Source organism: Gymnoscopelus braueri (genome assembly GCF_963280865.1).
Source record: "Gymnoscopelus braueri genome assembly, chromosome: 17".
Lineage (NCBI taxonomy): Eukaryota > Metazoa > Chordata > Actinopteri > Myctophiformes > Myctophidae > Gymnoscopelus > Gymnoscopelus braueri.
Window position 1 is genome coordinate 31,967,751 of NC_137617.1, and position 19,781 is coordinate 31,987,531.

Consider the following 19,781-nt stretch of genomic DNA (forward strand, 5'->3'; position numbering starts at 1 on the left):
GTACTTAAAGAGCTGAAAAACAGCAGGAGGGGAAGTTAGGAACACTAGAGACCAGTGTCTGGGCCTCTATTGTTCCATGCTCTAATGAATCTGATTTAAAATGCATCCTAGTAAGGGATATGGAGTATTCTCCCCATGCTCATCTGCAGGGGTAGAAAGCATACTGACCAGGATACTGACACAGATAATGACACCATGATACTGACCAGGATGCTGACCAGGATGCTGACCAGGATACTGACATGGATACTGACACCAGGATACTGACCTGACCACGATACTGACCTGACCAGGATAATGACACCTAACCCAGGATACTGACACCGGGATACTGACCAGGATACTGACACCAGGATACTGACACCAGGATACTGACCAGGATACTGACACCAGGATAATGACACCATACTGACCAGGATACTGACACAGGATAATGACACCATACTGACCAGGATACTGATTCCAGGATACTGATACCAGGACCATGCTACTGACACCAGGATACTGACACCAGGATACTCACCAGGATACTGACGCCAGGATACTGACGCCAGGATACTGACGCCAGGACCATGCTACTGACACCAGGATACTGACGCCAGGATACTGACACCAGGACCATGCTACTGACACCAGGATACTGACACCAGGATACTGACACCAGGACCATGCTACTGACACCAGGATACTGACACCAGGATACTGACGCCAGGATACTGACACCAGGATACTGACACCAGGACCATGCTACTGACACCAGGATACTGACACCAGGATACTGACACCAGGATACTGACGCCAGGATACTGACGCCAGGATACTGACACCAGGATACTGACACCAGGATACTGACACCAGGACCATGCTACTGACACCAGGATACCGACACCAGGATACTGACGCCAGGATACTGACGCCAGGATACTGACGCCAGCATACTGACGCCAGGATACTGACACCAGGATACTGATACCAGGATACCATTTATGGGTTATGCAGTATTGTAGTCACATCACGAAAGTAAACTATCTTTAATGCATAAGGATTTCCACGCTTCATTTACTTGATAAGGTGATATGAAGTCTGTCTCAAGACCCGCCCTAGTCTCATTTGTGGTTCAATTTGTTCTGAGGGTGGGTAAGCCAATCAGAGGCAGAGTAGAAGTGACATCTCACATTGTGTTTTAAAAAAACATTCCACAGTATAAACCTAAAATGTAAATGTTTAAAATGATTCAATTTGAGAATAAAATGACTTTATAACATATGCATTTTAAATACAGAAAATACAAGAACTGAAAGTATCTACATATTACATCAATTTTTTTCCATCCCAGCCAAATACAAAATACAAAATACAAAAAAAGTCTTTGAAATACGTATTTCAAATAAATTTATTTAAAATACTGCCCATCTCTGACAGGGAGGGGGATATCAAAAGCAGAGGCATGGATTCCCCCCCATCTCCCCCAGCAAGTACAACCCTGACCATTACCAAAGTAAGTACAAAGCAGACTTTGTGGGCTTTGCCACCCTCTTAACTAGGCGTCTGATTCTGCTGAAGTGGAAATCCTCTGATCCCCCCTCCCACCTTCACTGGATTACAGTTGTACTTCATTTCATCAAACTGGAGAGAATTAGATCCACTCCGAGAGGTTCTTCATCCAGAATTAAGAAAACATGAGGTCCCCATCTCATGCTTGTGGAAAACCTGCAGTTTCCTCACCTAATTAATTTCCAGTGCTTATCTGAAACCATTTGTATACACGTTGACACAATTGGGTTTGTCTGGTCTATCTGTTAGTGTATTTACATGTGTAATTCACATTTTGCTTTGACGTGTGACCGAGCAAGTATGTTCCATGTTCTACAGTATACGTTTTGTCTTTGTTTAATTCAACAGAATGACTAAGATCCGGTGTTAAATTCCCCCATGTCCCCCATCTTACTGCTGACCCCTATGGTTGGTCTTGGAGGGTATAAACATTATTTCCTTTGATACGTATAATTTCACCAGGCACTTCTTTTCATGTGACAGCGAGGAGTTTCACTGGGAGGCAGGTGTATAACACATGTGGAGGAACACGCTATTCTTCCCAGTCCCGCTCCCTTCTAAACAGAGGCCCTGATCGACCTGTAGTAGTCGCTAGTGGAGCCACAGAGATGGTCCCCCCCACCCGACTTTCCTCCGCAAACACGTCCAAATTGTCTTTCTACGTGGTGGGCAGGAACTTAGAACAAGTCTATTGGAAGAAAAAAAAATGCAGCCTGTCACACTCGTATCTGTGTATCTGTCACACTCTGTCCCAGTGTGGGTAGTATATACCAAACACTGGAATCAAACTCGTTGATGCAAAAGCAAGTGTTTTTATTCACTTTTTTTCAGAAAGTCCAGGGAAAACAAAATAAATCACAAAATAATATAATACTGGCCCGATTGGCACTAGGTCTACTCTCTACTGCAGCCCTTCACTGACTAGTCGTAGGCACCCTTCTTTTAAAGGCTAAGGCACTCCCACTGTACCATACCAATTTTAAATTGACTCCTCAATTTACACACAAACCAGTTATTTCTCTAATGTCTAAAGACATTGCAATTCACATTTAAAGTGTCATCACATTACAACGGTTTCCCACAATAATAATAATTAGAATACCCAATTTACTCAAACCCACAGTTGGCATGATTCAGGAATGGATGGACTGAGCATGCTCACTACAAACAGACAGGCACTATATAAAGCAGCCTGCAGCTACACTCGGGTCCTTTGTCACTGCCCAGAACCAGGAAGCACTGTGGTAAGAGAAAGAAAGAAACAGTCATACATTTGCCAAAAACATTCCCTGCAACTTAAAAATAAAGAACAATTTTAACCTTGTTGTAAACTCATTTATGTTATGTGTTAAAGGAACAATAATAAAATCTTTTGAAAATAGACGATCTACAAGCTCACAATGCGTTGCATCGACACAACACCCAGGGTGTTGTGTCATTAGTGTCACATATTATGTAATAATACGTAATATACGTAATATAACACGTAATATATTACGTGTCCCCTATTAGGGTGTATTGGGGTGTCACGACACCCTAGTGTATGACATTGTACTATCCAATAGAAAGGTTTGTATGATACTGTCCTCCAATAGAAAGGTGTATGAAACTGTAGTATCCAATAGAAAGAAAACACAAACACTTCAAAGACACTGGTATGGAACTCCTGGTTTACTAGGATGGTTTTCAATTCCCTACAGTGTCCTACTGATATTATCTTTCATCTATGATATTGTAATAGTTATCATAACTATCATATATCTTCTATTGTAATAGTATATCTTCTATTATGTAATAAGTGTGACAGCCAGGCCTAGTACTCACCACAACCCACCACAGTAGGCTGTAAGTTATTCAGGTCAGCTCGTTATGGTACAAATACTGAGTGAAAACCCTGCTCCAAACACATTAACTTTCTTGTTTTAACAGGGTTACATGCTGATATACAGTATCCTCACCCTGGCTCTAATTTAGGGACAACACAACATAAACTAGATTCTTCTTCTTCTTCTTCTACCTTGGTGTTTTATGGCAGTTAGCATCCGTAATTGTTGCATTACCACCAACTACTGGAATATATCTGTTTAAATGTCCATTGCCATTGACAATGCATTGGGCGCTTAAAGTTAAATATTTCAAAAACTACAAATTATTGAAACCCCATTCAAACTTTAAAATGTTCATCTTACTGTGGACATGTTTGCCTGAACATGAATATTTGAAATGTTTCATAGTTTTAGAAATATACTCCTTTAAAATTTCAGAAATGTATAATGGAGGTCGATGACAGGTTTTGGCACCTAAAAAAAACACTTTCACCTAGAAACTCCATTCACACTTTTTATAATTCATCTTACTGTGGACACAAATGCTTGAACTTTTTACTTTAAAATGTTTTGTAGTTTTTGAGATATTTAACTTTAAGCGCCCAATGCATTGTCAATGGCAATGGACATTTAAAGGTGAACCTCGCTATTCCTTCATACTTTAGCCTATAAACTTGATTCACAATTGAAAAATTCCACCTTACTGTGGACATGTATGCTTGAGATTTTTACTTTGAAATAATTTGTAGTTTTTGAAATATTTAACTTTAAGCGCCCAATGCATTGTCAATGGCAATGGCCATTTAAAGGTGAAAAAAGTTAGTAATGCCGCAGGAGTGAGATTGCTCAGATGCTGAATTTCTGGGCTGGGATTTGATCCCTTGACCTTGTGGTCTGAAGTCAAGAGCTCTTCCGACTGAGCTACTGGTCCCAGCCAATCCCCACAGTTTTCCAGGCGGTTTTACCCTAGTTCTTCTGATAGTCAGTCTCTAAAGGAAGGTTTCAGGGTAAAGAGTGAGTGGGGTTTGAACCCACAACATATGGAACATGTTGGTAGTTTTGGCAGTGATTCAACCCACTGTGCTACCAGCTGCCTTGCCATCATAAGGTCTTCATTCCTCTTTATCGAACAACACACAACAATACCCCCCCCCAGAAAAATGATCTTTGCAGCATATTATTTTGTCTATGGTTTGTTGTGCTGTTGCTTGTCTAGATGTTTGAATGTTTATGAACCCCAATGGAAACAAGCCTTTGGCTTTTCTGTCATTATTTGGCCTTCAAGCCTTGGCAAGGCACAGTGGCCTGTAAGAGCCTGCCTGAGAAACAGAAAGTTATGAGTTCGATTCTTAACCCTGACATTGTGTGAAAATGTTAACACATTTGGAATAAATATATATGTCACAGGGAAATTGGCATTCCAGGGAAATTGAAAAAGGAGCGCTCGTTTTTAGGCGCGAGGCAGGGCTTTTCGAGACAGGGTTTTTTACGCGAGGCGCTCCTCCCTGCGAGGAGGAGGAGGAGAAGGAGGAGGAAGCTATGCTAGGGGAACACTGAACACGCGTTCACACGCACACATGATAATAGTTATTGTCCATGACGGAGGCGCGCCGACTCAGCAGAGAAGGCGCGCCCGAGCGCCCCCAGGAGCGAGTGCCCGCGCCGACTAGTCGAATCAGCGCCGTCCGAGTTGTAAATCGATAGGGGGAGAATAGATATGCGTTACTATCCACGCGTGCGTGTGTGTCGTGGATAAACTAAAACAAATGTTAAAAGCTAGAACACACTAAAATTATCTTAACAGTCATGCTTTCAATAAACCAAATTGAAAGCATGGCGTGTGCACGTGTGTGCGCGTGTGCGCGTGTGCATGCGTGCGTGCGCGTGTGTGTGGTGGGGGCATAGAGTTAAAAGGGGGGCTCTAGTCTAGTGTGGCTTGCATTGCCTTCTAGTGTTGGTTCTACAGAATTGCCTGGGGGGGTGAAAACGAGCGCTCCTTTTTAAATTTCCCTGGAATGCCAATTTCCCTGTAACATATATATTCTTTTTAAGTTTTAAATATACATATTTTTTCATGGGGGGCCCGGACACTACATCTTTTCACATTGGGGTCCCCTGCCAAATACATGTCAATTTGGGGGGTCCTTGATAACAAAACGTTTCAGAACCACAGATTCTAAGGATACAGGTATAGGTGAATGGATGGAGTGACTGCATAGTGAGCCGAAGGTTACAGGTTCAAGACTTGAGTGCAGCAGGATGTCCCTCAGCAAGACAATCAATACTGTTCCTCTGAGACAATCAAGACAATCAATACTGTTCCTCTGAGGGCAGACATCAGCTGGGTAAAACTGATAAGCTGCATTACCCCCAGGTCTTATTATTATGAGTGTAATGGTTCAGTTTGATCACCCTAACTGCACAGGACATCAGTTTTATGTCTGTTTACATTTAGATGTAAAATGTACTTAAAGTACCAAAAGTAAAAGTACTAAAATGTTTGAAAAATCAGATCTACAAGCTCACAACGCGTCGCGATGCGACCGACTATTTTCAAATAGCCTATGTATAAAATAGGGCTAAAGTGGTTAATGTATGTTTAATAATATCATAATTTATATCTGAAAAGTAACAGTAACTAAAAGTTTTCAAATAATTGTAGTGGAGTAAAAGTACAATATTTGCCTCTGAGATGTAGTGGAGTAGAAGTAAAAGTATTGGAAATTGGAAATACTCAAGTAAAGTACAAATACCTCAAAATTGTACTTAAGTACAGTACTTAAGTAAATGTACTTAGTTACTTTCCACCACTGTCTTTACCCCCACTGGCAATGTTTTAATCAAGCCTGGAGATACGCCCCAAAAAATATAGCAAGGGTGGAGAAAGAGGATGAGTGAGTCATCGAGATCAGCTCAAAGGATATGTTTGTGTGTGTTTGACTCTGCGTGTGTGAGTGCATGCCTGTGTATAGGGTATGTGAATGTGTGTCTGTCTACTGTATGTGTGATTGTGTCACCACTCACCAGCAGATTTCAGCACAGGTATACTGAAACATGCCCATCACCATTTTCACTGTCTTTTCCACTGAAGTGTTTTAGCTGAGTCCAAGAGTCCAAGTTTTTAACAGAAAAAAAAATGCAATATACAAAATTATACTTATGTACAATGACTAACAATAGCACTCCGCCTGGTCGTCTGCTGTATTGCTTTCAGTCTACTGAATTCAGCCTTTTACATTGACGATCCAAAGGTCATTGCTGTCCATCCCTTCATCAAGACAATAATGGAAATGTGTTTGTATAGGGTTTGAAAATGTGCATGGGCTAGCTAGACACCTCAGTATCCCACAGAACTCATCAAGAACGGTAATATTCAGGTCAGGGAACGGGAGTTGGAGAACAGAACACAAACTGAGCCAAAGTCTTTATAGAAAACACTTGTCTAGACTGTAAGCACCTGCTGAAATGCTATTTGACTGTATGCACCAGGGAACTGTACTGAATCAGTGGACTTGTGCAATCGGAAGGAGAGCTGATGGTTCAATGCAAATTTAAAAAAAACTAAAGAGGGGGGAAAGAAAATTGGTTCTAATTGGGCTTTTCCGGGTGCCTGAAAGGAAGAGGATCAAAGGTAATGACTCATCTCCTCTTATTAATGGTGCTCCTCACACCATCTGTGCGTGCGTGATATAGGGCGGAGACGGGGGTCATCCCGCAGGTCATAGCCCTCTACAAGACCCTTCTCTGCGAGTTGAAATGTTAGCTTAACTATGAGTGCCAGCCGAGCCTTCCCGGTGGAGTGGATGTGCTGCGTCACCACCCATTCCCTAATGGAGCTGCGTGTTTTCAGACTCATTTGAAGTTTCATCTGACTGCCCCTGAGAGGCTGAGGCAGAGGGAGTCGTGTCCAGCCAGCCAGCAAGGAGGAGGGGCGCTGGTGTGGTGTCAGCTCAGTCTATGGCCCAGGACCAAATCTAACAGAAGGGGAACTACACTTCATCATCTGTCCACATCCGCTCTGCAGGGACATTAAGTGACGGTCATGGTCTTGGCCACTTGCTCACTCTCTCCCACACTTGGCGATATAAAATAAATAACTTTTCAATTGTTGATTTTGGGGAGTACTAGTTATATAAAATGTTTCTAATTAGAGGTAGATAATGATTGTGTGTTGGGAGGAGAGTGCATGTGTATGTTTGCGATAGCGTGGGCAGGCAACTTGCATGTTGGTTTAAACATGTTTGTACATGTTTGTCTACGTGTGTGCGCTCACTCATGTCATGTACAGTGTGCAAATGCTGTGTCACAACAGTCTATTTTCTGTGTAGGCTTTTGTTTGTGTTTGTTCGAATCAGCCAGTCACGAACAAAATTCTGAGTAGGAATGTGTGTGTGTGTGTGAGAGAGAGAGAGAGAGAGAGAGAGAACTGGGAACTGGGAGAGAGTGAACACGGTGTACCCAGGCAGTTTTCCTGGAGCGCATCCAACTGTAGGAGTCTGCTTGCAGCTATGTGCTTCGGGGACACCTCCTCTCATGTCCTCCTCTTGTCCCTCCAACCTGATCTACCCCGTGACCTTCACCTCCCTGCGTCCCCTCCCCTCCCCCAGTCCTTGCCCTCTCCTCTCCCCTTCTCCAGCTTCACTGCTTCAAATGTGTTTGTCATGTGAGGAGAATGCTGTGTGCTGTGCCAAGCTTGCAGGCTGGCGCCGGTGGTATAGAGACAATACACTAAACAGAATACACACCCGCACCCACACACGCATGCACACACACACGCACACACACACACACACACACACACACACACATACACGTGGGCGCACACACACACACACACACACACACACACACACACACACACACACACACACACACACACACACACACACACACACACACACACACACACACACACACACACACACACAAGCATATACATACATGCAAGCTCACAGCACGTCACAACGCAACCTATAGTGAGCTTGTAGATCGCCAATTTTCGGCAAAGAGATATTGGTGTAGATTGGGGGGAAAAGTTGGGGTCCAAGCACAGACCCCTGGGGGAACCCAGTCAATGAAGTATAGGGTTTAAGTGGTTAATCTGTATTGGCCATTGGACCAGTATCTAATTTAGAAGAAGCTACATCTCTATGCATGAGCGTGCATGTGTTTGTGTATGAACAACAAGCTTGAATATGTAAAATGTGCTTTGTGTCTTAATATGTAGTTTCAATACATGTGCATAAGGGTCGGGCAACTTTGAGGATGGAGAGGGCAACTATATTTCCACACTCACTCCAGAGGGCCACATTGCATATACTGTCGGGCAGACACCTCTTATCTCTGTATTTTAACTATTTTGGTAAATTAATTCTATGCCATTCTATGTCACACAAAAGTAGCAAAAGTAGCCGATCTTCAAGCTCAAAACGCTTCGCAGTGCGACACGTTTTGAGCTTGTAGATCTGCTACTTTTGCCATTTTTGAATTGGAATCCAGATTCATTTTTTGCTATTTTTGAATTGGAATCCTGAAAAGTAATGTTTCTATTTAATTTCAAATGCATTTAGTTATACTTATGTTAACTTTATGAATTTAAATACAAATACATTGGACATAAAAAGGACAATATAATTCAATACTCATTTAAGCTACTTATAGACTGAAGTAATTAAAGCGGGTCATGTTTGCCACATGTGGCCCCCGGGTCGCCAGTTGCCCATGTATGCCGTAGAGACTGTGGCCGTGCGGCCCTCCGTCCCCCCAGGCGCATCTCCCGTTTCCCACACACCCAGGGACCTGCTGGGAAGGAAGGGAAGCTAGCAGGGAGATGAGGGAGAGAGTAAACGAGGAGTGGGAGGCAGGGAGGATGGGAGGGAGGGAGAAGGAGATAAACGAGGCAAACGATGGGATGAGCGGGGGAAATCAGGGTTTAAGAGCTTTGCTCTGCTTTAAACGGGAAAATTATTCAGAGACCAGCAAACAATGGAGCCAGGAGAGAGGAAATGGACTCATCCGAGATCTACTCCATGTAGGAATTAAGCCACAAATAGCTGATCTTCAGGCTCACAATACACTGCGACGCAACACGTGGTGAGCTTGGAGATCTGCTATTTCCGATGCAGTTCATTTGAGTATAAATTAGGCATTAACAAAGTTCTGTGCCAAGCCAACGCAGACAAAAAATATTTTACAGTCTGGAGCCTGGAGACAAACTCATAATTGTGATCAAATAGAAATGTTCCATACTTTTCCATTTATAGCTACAGCTCTGATTAGGGAAATATTAGTTCCTCAACTTTGGCCATTTGTCATGCAGTGAAGTTGAGTGAACGAGCAAGTTTAGCTAAAATAGCGTTGCAACGCGTTTTGAGCTTGTCGATCTGCTATTTTCTGCAAAATACGGATGCTGGGGTTTAAGTGGTTAACCCGTGGGGGGCAGCAAGGGTATGACATGTAACATCCCTGAATGTGTGACATACTCCATGATGATAGATGACATATTCATTGACACGCCCATCTCCCCCTCTCTCATGCCCTTCTGTCTTTCTTTTGTCCTCTCAATCTCTATCTGATCTGCCAACACCCTGATTGAACATCTAAAGCAGATTGCATAATGCATGCAACAGAACCAGGGCAGTGGAGATTTAGAACAGCGACCTCTCTCTCTCTCTCTCTCCCCCTCTCCTTTCTTTCTCACTCTGATGAAGGGATTGCATAAGAAAGGCGTGTAGGTGGATTCAGGTCGGAGCTTACATGACTGATTAGACAGACAGACAGACAGACAGACAGACAGACAGACAGACAGACAGACAGACAGACAGACAGACAGACAGACAGACAGACAGACAGACAGACAGACAGACAGACAGACAGACAGACAGATAGATAGATACTGTAGATAGATAGATAGATAGATACTGTAGATAGATAGATAGATAGATAGATAGATAGATAGATAGATAGATAGATAGATAGATAGATAGATAGATACCTGCCAACCTCAGACCGTCCAATAACAGGAGATTTTTTTCCCAGGGGGGGGGGGGGGGGGTCACGATTCAAAGAACCACTTTTAGCACTATTTAACACCATTTTTGTTTAGTGTGACATACTGTATGATCTACAGCCTGTAGATCATGTGTTTACCTGTAGACTACAGGTAAACACATTTGAACATGAAGTTGATGATCGAAGTGACAGCTTCTGTAACCTAAACACACACACAAGGCAAAGCTAAGCTGCATGGGGCTGATGCAAGTATGCACTGTCACACTCTCCTCTTCAGAATTAATTCTATAGCTCTTATGACTTTCCGCTGCCGTATTCATTATGACCCTGTCACATTTTAATGTTCAATGTGAAATGCACTTGAGTATCATTATGTAATCTTTGCTGATGTTGACTGTTCGTGGATTTGGCATCATGGGCCTATCAAAGGGCCCATTATGTATTTAACAAAAAGAATCCCTCAGTTGGTAATGAAATATTCAAAACCAATATCCTCAGTGAAAACCTCACTCTGAAAAGTTATGCTGATGATTAACAACTTTGGACATTTCCCCCTATAACCACAAGCCTATTGGGATATCAGTTTGAAAGTCCAAGCAAAGCCTATACTGAATATGCATGTGTCTGTGTCTGCAGCCGGGCATGCATGTTGACTGTTTACATACATGTCCATGAATGTGTGTGTTCTTTGTACAGTATGTGTCCCTGCCAGCCCATTACATAAGGACAGCAGCAGTGCTGCGGAAGTGACCCCGGGGCTCAGTAACGGGTTTAGAGCGGCGAGGTGGCTCATAGCGTAATCTACCCACTGAATGAGGGAGGGAGGGGGTGAGTGGTGGAAAAAGTAGGCTACTCACGTTTTGTACTTAAGTAAAAGTATCAATACTGCATGTCTGTAGAAATACTCTGTTACAAGTAAAAGTAAATAAAAAATGTACTTGAGTAAAAGTACAAAAGTATTGGTGTCAAAATATACTTAAAGTACCAAAAGTAGAAAGTACTCATTATGCAGAATGTCCTGTTTCACAAGTTTTGTATAAAATGTATTAAAATCTTTTGAAAATAGCAGATCTACAAGCTCACAATGTGTCGCATTGTGAGCTCGTAGATTGGCTATTTTCAAATGGCCGAAATGTATAGGACTGAAGTGGTTACTGTATGTTTTGTAATAATAATCAAAATCTACAAAGTAACTAGTAACTAAAGTTTTCAAATAATTATAGTGGAGTAAAAGTACAATATTTGCCTTTGAGGTGTAGTGGGGTAAAAGTACTCCAGTAAAGTAAAAATACCTTAAAATTGTACTTAAGTACAGTACTTGAGTAAATGTACTCAGTTACTTTACACCACTGGAAGGGGGGGGGGCGCGGGGGCCTGTGGGCATAATGGACCTCCACCCCCACACACCCACCCCCCACACTATCTTCATTACATGGTCAATTATCTGTGGCAGGGGCAGGAGTAGTTTTCCACTAGAGGACAATAAAAGTCACACAGCAGCAGGATTTCTTTCCACTTAGACTATACGTTTTCTGCAATGCGGCCGGGGTAATGTTGTCCCAGGAAAATGGTCTATTAGGTTATTGGACTTCGCAGAGGTTGACTAAATGCTCTTTGCTTCTTATGTGAAAATCTAGGAATTAAATCGTATAGTACAGTATAGTGAGCTTACAGTACCACCAACAGCTCTTGCATCCAGCTACAATATGGATGCAGGGGGGCCTGTGAGTGAGAGCAGTGTTTTAGGTGATGGAAGCTGTGGTCCTGTGCTGCACTCTAGTGGAGCACACAGGTCATTGCAATTGTACTCATCATCATATGAATCCAACAGAATGCTGTCAGAATGTTCTAACCTTGAGGTTCTGAAGCTGTGGACAAATATATCAAATAGAGTTTGTTATATTGCCTATATAAAGAAGGTAAACACAGATGTACTAGGTGTACTGCATTATATGGACAACATAAATTATACAAAATCAAAATTGTCAATCCTCATGAGCAACCTCTGCCAACACCAGAGGATGCTGTGGTTCAGACACAGAGAAGATGAAGCTAGTGTAGTAGGCTACCATAGGCAGCTCTGATGAGAGCAGTTGTATCTCAGTCAATCCAGGCATTGAAGTTCATGTGAAAAGGGAGAAAAAGGGAGAATTTCAAAGTGAGCTGCTTACATTTCAAGCATGAAAAGAGATTTCATGAGTGATAAGCTATAATGCACTACTAACTTTAAATGGGCTATTTTCTTTGATTGCGTGAGTACGGCTCTGAATGCAATACATTAACTTTTTTTTACAACCTACATAAGCATAATTTCTTCAAGAAATAAAATCTCATTATTTGACCCTGTTTGAGTTGCTCACATTAATAGGACTACCAGTGGTCGTCACAACATGAATATTGCACCCACACAAACATGAACACTTGTATTATTTCACACACGCACGCACACACACACACAGAAAGATAGGCTACACATACTGTACAAGACCAAACTCTAGGCTACTCTTAATTGTCTCCGCCGTAGGTGGAGAGTATGTTTTCGCTTCGTCCCGCCGTGTGTGAGCAAACATTGTTAGCCAAGCTAACATTGGTCAAGCTCCACGTGACACGTGTCAATATGTTGACACCAATGCCTTTGATTGGCTAGAGGGACGCATGACGAAATAAAATCCTATAAATAGGTGTGTCACTTCAAAAAGCTTCTACTTTTTGAAGTGAGGTAAGACAGGATTAATCAGTCTTGATTGGAACAGTACCTTCCAGTCCAAATCACCCGTCCGTTCCAGTCCAAATCACCCGTCCGTGCGTGTGTGTGTCCCTCTGAGAACACCTAACATTGGTCAAGCAAAGGCGCAGAAGGCCAAAGCTAAGAAAGCATACTCATCTACAACAGTAACACAGAAGAGGACTATAGAGTTGAATTGATCCCACAACAACAAGGCCGAAGTCTTAATACTGTAACAATTGGCCACCTTGATCAAATACATTATGTAGCACTAGAGAAAACTGACATAGATCAAACACACCAATCAACTGCTGAAACTGTTCAAGACAACAATGAAGATGAAGAAGACAGACAAGTATTTGAACAAACCAGTCAATTACGACCACTCCCATATGACACATTGCTTCAAGAAGAACATTCTTTAGATGCAAACACTACATATTCAGTCGCCCCTGCAGAACACCAAAAACCACGCACATTCTACCAACAGTACCTTGCAGTACAAATCACCCGTCCGTGCGTGTGTGTGTTCCTCTGAGAACACCTAACATTGGTCAGTTTTACGTGACATCACAATATGTAATATAAATATATAAATAGGAGGCTGAGATCACACAATGTAACTAACTCCCATTATGCAAACTAAAGAAGCAGCAAATGAGCATCTGAAACCTGATGAAGACGCAAAGGCGCAGAAGGCCAAAGCTAAGAAACAGAGAGAAGGAATGAAATTAAGAGTATGTTTTCGCTTCGTCCCGCCGTGTGTTAGCATGGCCCCTAGCCAAGCTAACATGGGTCAAGCTCCACGTGACACGTGTCAATATGTTGACACCAATGCCTTTGATTGGCTAGAGGGACGCATGACGAAATAAAATCCTATAAATAGGTGTGTCACTTCAAAAGGCCATTTATGACTTTTGAAGTGAGGTAAGACAGGATCAATCAGTCTTGATTGGAACAGTACCTTCCAGTCCAAATCACCCGTCCGTGCGTGTGTGTCCCTCTTGAGAACACCTAACATTGGTCAAGCAAAGGCGCAGAAGGCCAAAGCTAAGAAAGCATACTCATCTACAACAGTAACACTGAAGAGGACTATAGAGTTGAATTGATCCCACAACAAGGCCGAAGTCTTAATACTGTAACAATTGGCCGCCTTGATCAAATACATTATGTAGCACTAGAGAAAACTGACATAGATCAAACACACCAATCAACTGCTGAAACTGTTCAAGACAATGAAGATGAAGAAGACAGACAAGCATTTGAACAAACCAGTCAATTACGACGACTCCCATATGACACATTGCTTCAAGAAGAACATCTTTTAGATGCAGACACTACATATTCAGTCGCCCCTGCAGAACACCAAAAACCACGCGCATTCTACCAAGACGACCCGTTCTACCAAGACGACCCGTGCTATTAAAATAGCACGGGTCTGCTGGCGGAGACTTGTGCTCCGAGGAGCACATTTTCTAGTTTTTCATTTATCTGCCAAACTGCCACTTGACTCCCATGACCAGTAATTGTCTCCAAACTTTCCAGTGTCACCAGAAGTGCAATGTGGTCCAAATCAAAGGCCCTTGATGTTGTCCCAGTGAGTCCCTTTTCAGAGAGAGATCCTCTATGATATATTGCCATGGAGGAGGCTGTTAATTTCAGGTTAGTGCGTGTGAGTGGCTACTGTATCTTTTCAATAGCTGTTCCAAATGATATGGGCATAACAGATGCAGGTCATGAATCAGAGGGTCTTAAACCACCCTGCTTGCTGATCTGTTTCACAGGTGCTACTGTACACTCTCCCCTGAAAACACAACATAGATATACAAATTAGAACCGACGCCAAGGCACCGAGCTCAGGTCAGCTCTCTGTGCCCCAGGGAGGAGGCGCATCTAGGGTTGTGTACGTAACACCGACTATGCCTTGTATGAACCGAGTCTGTGAACGCATTGACCCCCTCATATCAGCAAACCCCCCAAGAGCCGTTATTGCAAGAGAAAAGTCTGCAAAGCATATAAAAAAATAACTATTTCAATCTTGTGGCTAGCCCAGCTCACGTTAGAAAGACATAAAAGATCTGTCTGAGTGCTTTAAAAATAAGGTTCACACATGTTTCGCATAAGCAGAATTTTAATTGATAGTAAATTGTGCTTTTGTAGACCCAAGACTCTGCATTGTTGTTTTTAAAAGGTGTTGTTTTAATTGACTTCTGGGAGGTTGGGTGGCATACAAAAATGATTGGTGGCATACAAAAATGTTTTTACAGGATTATTAAAACTAGTTCCCCTAGTTGATCTGGTTACCTCCTCAATATGCAATATGATGCTATACAATAATGCTATTCTGTAGCAGTCACTAACTGGACAAAAAAACGAAATAATCATTGGTTAAGATGAACCACCTTGTGTATCAAGGAATCAAAAAAGAATGCAGTATGCATTACCAGTTATCATTAAAAGATGTGTTGATGTTGTTGTTTTTACTGTGTAAAGTGATTTTGAACAGATATAACGATTCCAGTGTTTTAGGGGGAGTAGTTAGATAATTATGTAGTAGTCAGGTACTATAGTGTTTATGCTGGTTAGATTTTTGATTTTTAGTTTACAACTTGAGGTTATCGATCAGATGTGATATTTGGTTTGTGTAAGCTACAATTTATTTGTTCAGACTGTGGGGAGTAATGGGGAGTAAGATGGGAAACTGGGTTTGGTGTAAGCTGAGCCTATATTAAATCAATGAGAAAAATACATATTTCTCCACAAATGATTCTACGTCACATTCCTTTTTTATTTGATACATAATTATACTGTAGTTTATTATTAAGAGAGAGAAAAGCTGTGTTTTTCATTAATCTTGACTGATTATATGAAGGTTATGAATGGAAACATATGAGCATGATTGACTTACCCCACACTGGGGGAAGTTGTGCCAAAGAAAAAGGAACACTTTTCTTCTGTGATCAATAATTTGTGAACTACATTATCTGGGCAAAATGTTTTTGTTTCTGGTATGAAGAACCAAACGTGGCTCATCTAACCCCATTCTCTAAGTAACAGCACAACATCTGCTCCAACATGAGGGGCACTCCATGGTGCGCGCATCTCCACCAGGCTGGGTGGCGTACCCAAGGCTGTGTAAGTCGTGGGTTGCAGCCGTTAAGGACCCGAGGAAGCTTAGGGGCTGGAGCCCAGGGCACCAAGCTTTGGGGGGCACCAAACGCCTGCCCAAAAATTACTGGACTATTGCAAGCAATAGCGTCCTGGGGCTGCTGAAGTGGCGGTAAAATGGTGCCGAAACACGTCGGCAACACTCCTCACCCTGCTGGTGAAGTGAAAGATTTCCCCAACTGATGTCTAGTACTAAACATAGATTGGCCAGGACACCATATTTGGGCAGATCTCTCAAGGCAGAGGTTCCCAGATTGGGGCAGACCTGACACTTCATTCCAATCATTCCAAAGTAGCCTGGTGCCCGGTGTAGTGATTCAAATGTGGAATTGATCGGATTTGGCATCTTTGTAAAACTAGACCAGTGCCTGTGTCAGGCATGCCCAAATATGGAGTCTAGACCAGTCTATTTAGTAAGCACTATGGCGTCATATTGATGACACCATGTATCAATATTTATTGGAGATCTGCTGATATATACGACCGACTTCCCACACAGGTCACGCTCTCAGGTGACAGGTCCTCTGCAATATGCATGCAGAGTTTGAAGTCGGTCTGGCCCATATATCGGCATGCCCATATATGGGCATATCAGTCAGATCAGCGGTTCTGGACAACCGGATCTCCATATATGCCTATACATGGGCATATCGGTAGGATCGGCGGTTCTGGACAACTGCCTATCCGACCGACACGGCACCGCACTCCCTTAGGCAATCTGTGATGTGCAAGCTGAATTTGAAGTCAGTGAGACGGACAGTTCTCGCCGTGGTCTATGGGGGAATGATCGAAGGAATCCAGGGAAAAGGGGGAAAACATTTTGATTGTATGACCTACAGTATGGCTCAAGAAAGAGTTATAAGCCAAAACGTTAAGCAGGCTGCCACCATGAGACTGATTTGAAAATACTTTTGTTCGAGTGTCTTCCTTGGCCTACTGGCAGCATGCAAAAAATGTTTGACACTGATTGGTCCAGCTGTTTTGCGAGGTTAGCTCCGGATTCAAAGACGCACATACACGCGCGCGCACACACACATGAGTAACATTATCTCCATCCTTGGCCTTCGGCCTGGCAGAGATAATAATCTCCATCCCCAGCATTTGGCCTGGTGGAGACAATCATACTCACTTTTGACAAACAATCCAACTTGACATTATTCATATTTAGTACGATTTTCTTTTTTTTAAATAAATACAGGTAAACATTTACCAGAGTGAATTTTCACAATCCAATTAGGAAAATATTATCTGGATCAGGTGAGATGAAATAATATAATTTGGTTTAGATGGTTTTCTATTGTCACTACCTAATTTGGTAGCAAAAGTGAACATGAATGGGATCAAAATAAGTTCACATAATATATTTGACAGTTAACGTACACATCCAAACAAGTATCACTGTATTATATATACAGTATTGAGGTAGAATGAATACTACATGGAACCGAACAGAATCAGCAACTCAATTTGCATGGAACCAACAGTGTCAAAATAACCCCCTTTGCAATACAGATATCTAAAGATCCAGTTAATTGTATGGAATCACAAACCACTGCATTTCCCCTTATTCGTACCAGTGATAAACCTGCTGAACCCCCTGTAGAATCAAATATTCACACAGTCATTCAAAGTGATCGAGATCTGTAGATCTTATGATTAAAAAAAATAATCAAACATCTAAACAAATTATCTATTGAAATCTAGCGTGAGATTGTATTGCTAATGGCTTGAAATTAAGACAAATGGTTTGATTGGTTGGTTACATGATCCAGACTTCAGCGCGGAGAGACACATTATTTATCTTCTCCAGAAGCTTCAACAGCTGCTTTAAGTGTAGGCCTGTGCTCCCAGGTGGATCATGGGACTTTAAAGGAACACCGTGCATATGGGTAATCTCCTTCTTCCCTCCCTGCCCTGGATGGAAGAAACAGAGCTCCTCATCTGGGAAGAACACCCTGGTTGACGCTCTGCTGACTGGGGCCTGCTCCTTGCGGCCCAGAGACGCCTCCTGGCATGGCATGAAAGACATAACTCCAGTATGGGAGTGGATCTGAGGTTTACAGCTTGGGGTTCTTTACCCAATTAGACTGCCTCCAAGAGGAGTTTCTTTTACAATGCTGCAGTGGGGGTGGGGGTTGGGGAGTAGGGGTACTCGTGGTTGGAAGGACCCTGTTGCGGAGTTCTTCGGGGAAAGGGTGTAGAAGTGGAGGGAGGGAGTCAAGGTTGCTCGGCATGAGGAGTGAGTCGGAGAGAGAGGGGCGACCAGGGTGGGCCAGGGACACGCTATTCCCTTCTCTCTTCCATCACTCCCTGTCAGAACAGCCACCCAGGTGCACCGCTACAGCTGCCTCTCAGAGCTGTCCCTGTCCCGCGCGTAAAACAGGGGATTTATAATCCCTGAATCGAATGTCAATGGCCCCGTATCAACACACTTAACCTCTGACTGAGCTAGCCTTATTTAACCTTTGACAAGGAATTTGTAAACATTTGGAACAAATCAATGCAAAAATAATTTGAAAACATATAATTAGCCCCAATATATTTATTGTTATATGGACACAAATTAAGTTGAGAAGAAAATCCAGAATCTTTATTTTCTCACAACAAAACACAAAAGGTATGCAAAACATCATCAAATAATATCAATATCTACAAAACTCAGAGAGAGAATAATTGGAAACTCCTGCATAGTGAAGAGAGTGATGTACAAAGCGAGACAGCAGAGGAAAGAAAATTAACACTATAATAAATAGCTAAAAAATAAAAAGTTCAAATAAGTATATGTGTGTGACAAACACAACAAAATAATTAAATGCTGGACTGGCTGATTTAGAAAAAATATGGTTTATAAAATATATTACAACTTATCTATGTGCATGAACCAAATCTACTCACACAGAGCACAGTATATGGGAGCATGATCTTTGGATGTGCTTTAGTCACACGTACGGTATGTCACTGCATGAAATTGGATGAAACAAGACATATCAAACAAGAGAGTGATTTTTCTAAAGTCACATTCAGGAGTGAAAAAGAAAGGAAGTCGTATAAAAGCATCATTTAATCAAGTCAAATTATGTACATAAAACTTAAAACATTTATAAACACATGTTATGTGCTTCAAAGCAGGTCTGCAACCTCCATTTCCAGTGGAGGCAGGAGAGGGCAGGGGTCTGGGGATTAGGATACCGTAACAAGAGGATCATGATGAATGTCTCCTGTGTTCACGTACATGCTATTTCAATCAACAACACCAACGACTGAACCATAACAGAAAAGCTCTGCTGTAACAGACCACACGAAAGGACACCTCTGTACTGTACAACATAACATCAAGCCATTAAGTTTACCCTTGAATCTTGAAAAAAATACCCCAAAAACATTGTTTTGTCGATAAAAACGTTAACTCAGTTGAAATTAAAGGTCCCTAAAAAAACATAACTGACACTCGTGTTGTTCCCGAAGATAACAGTCAATTGGTGTCACAGTAGGGTACA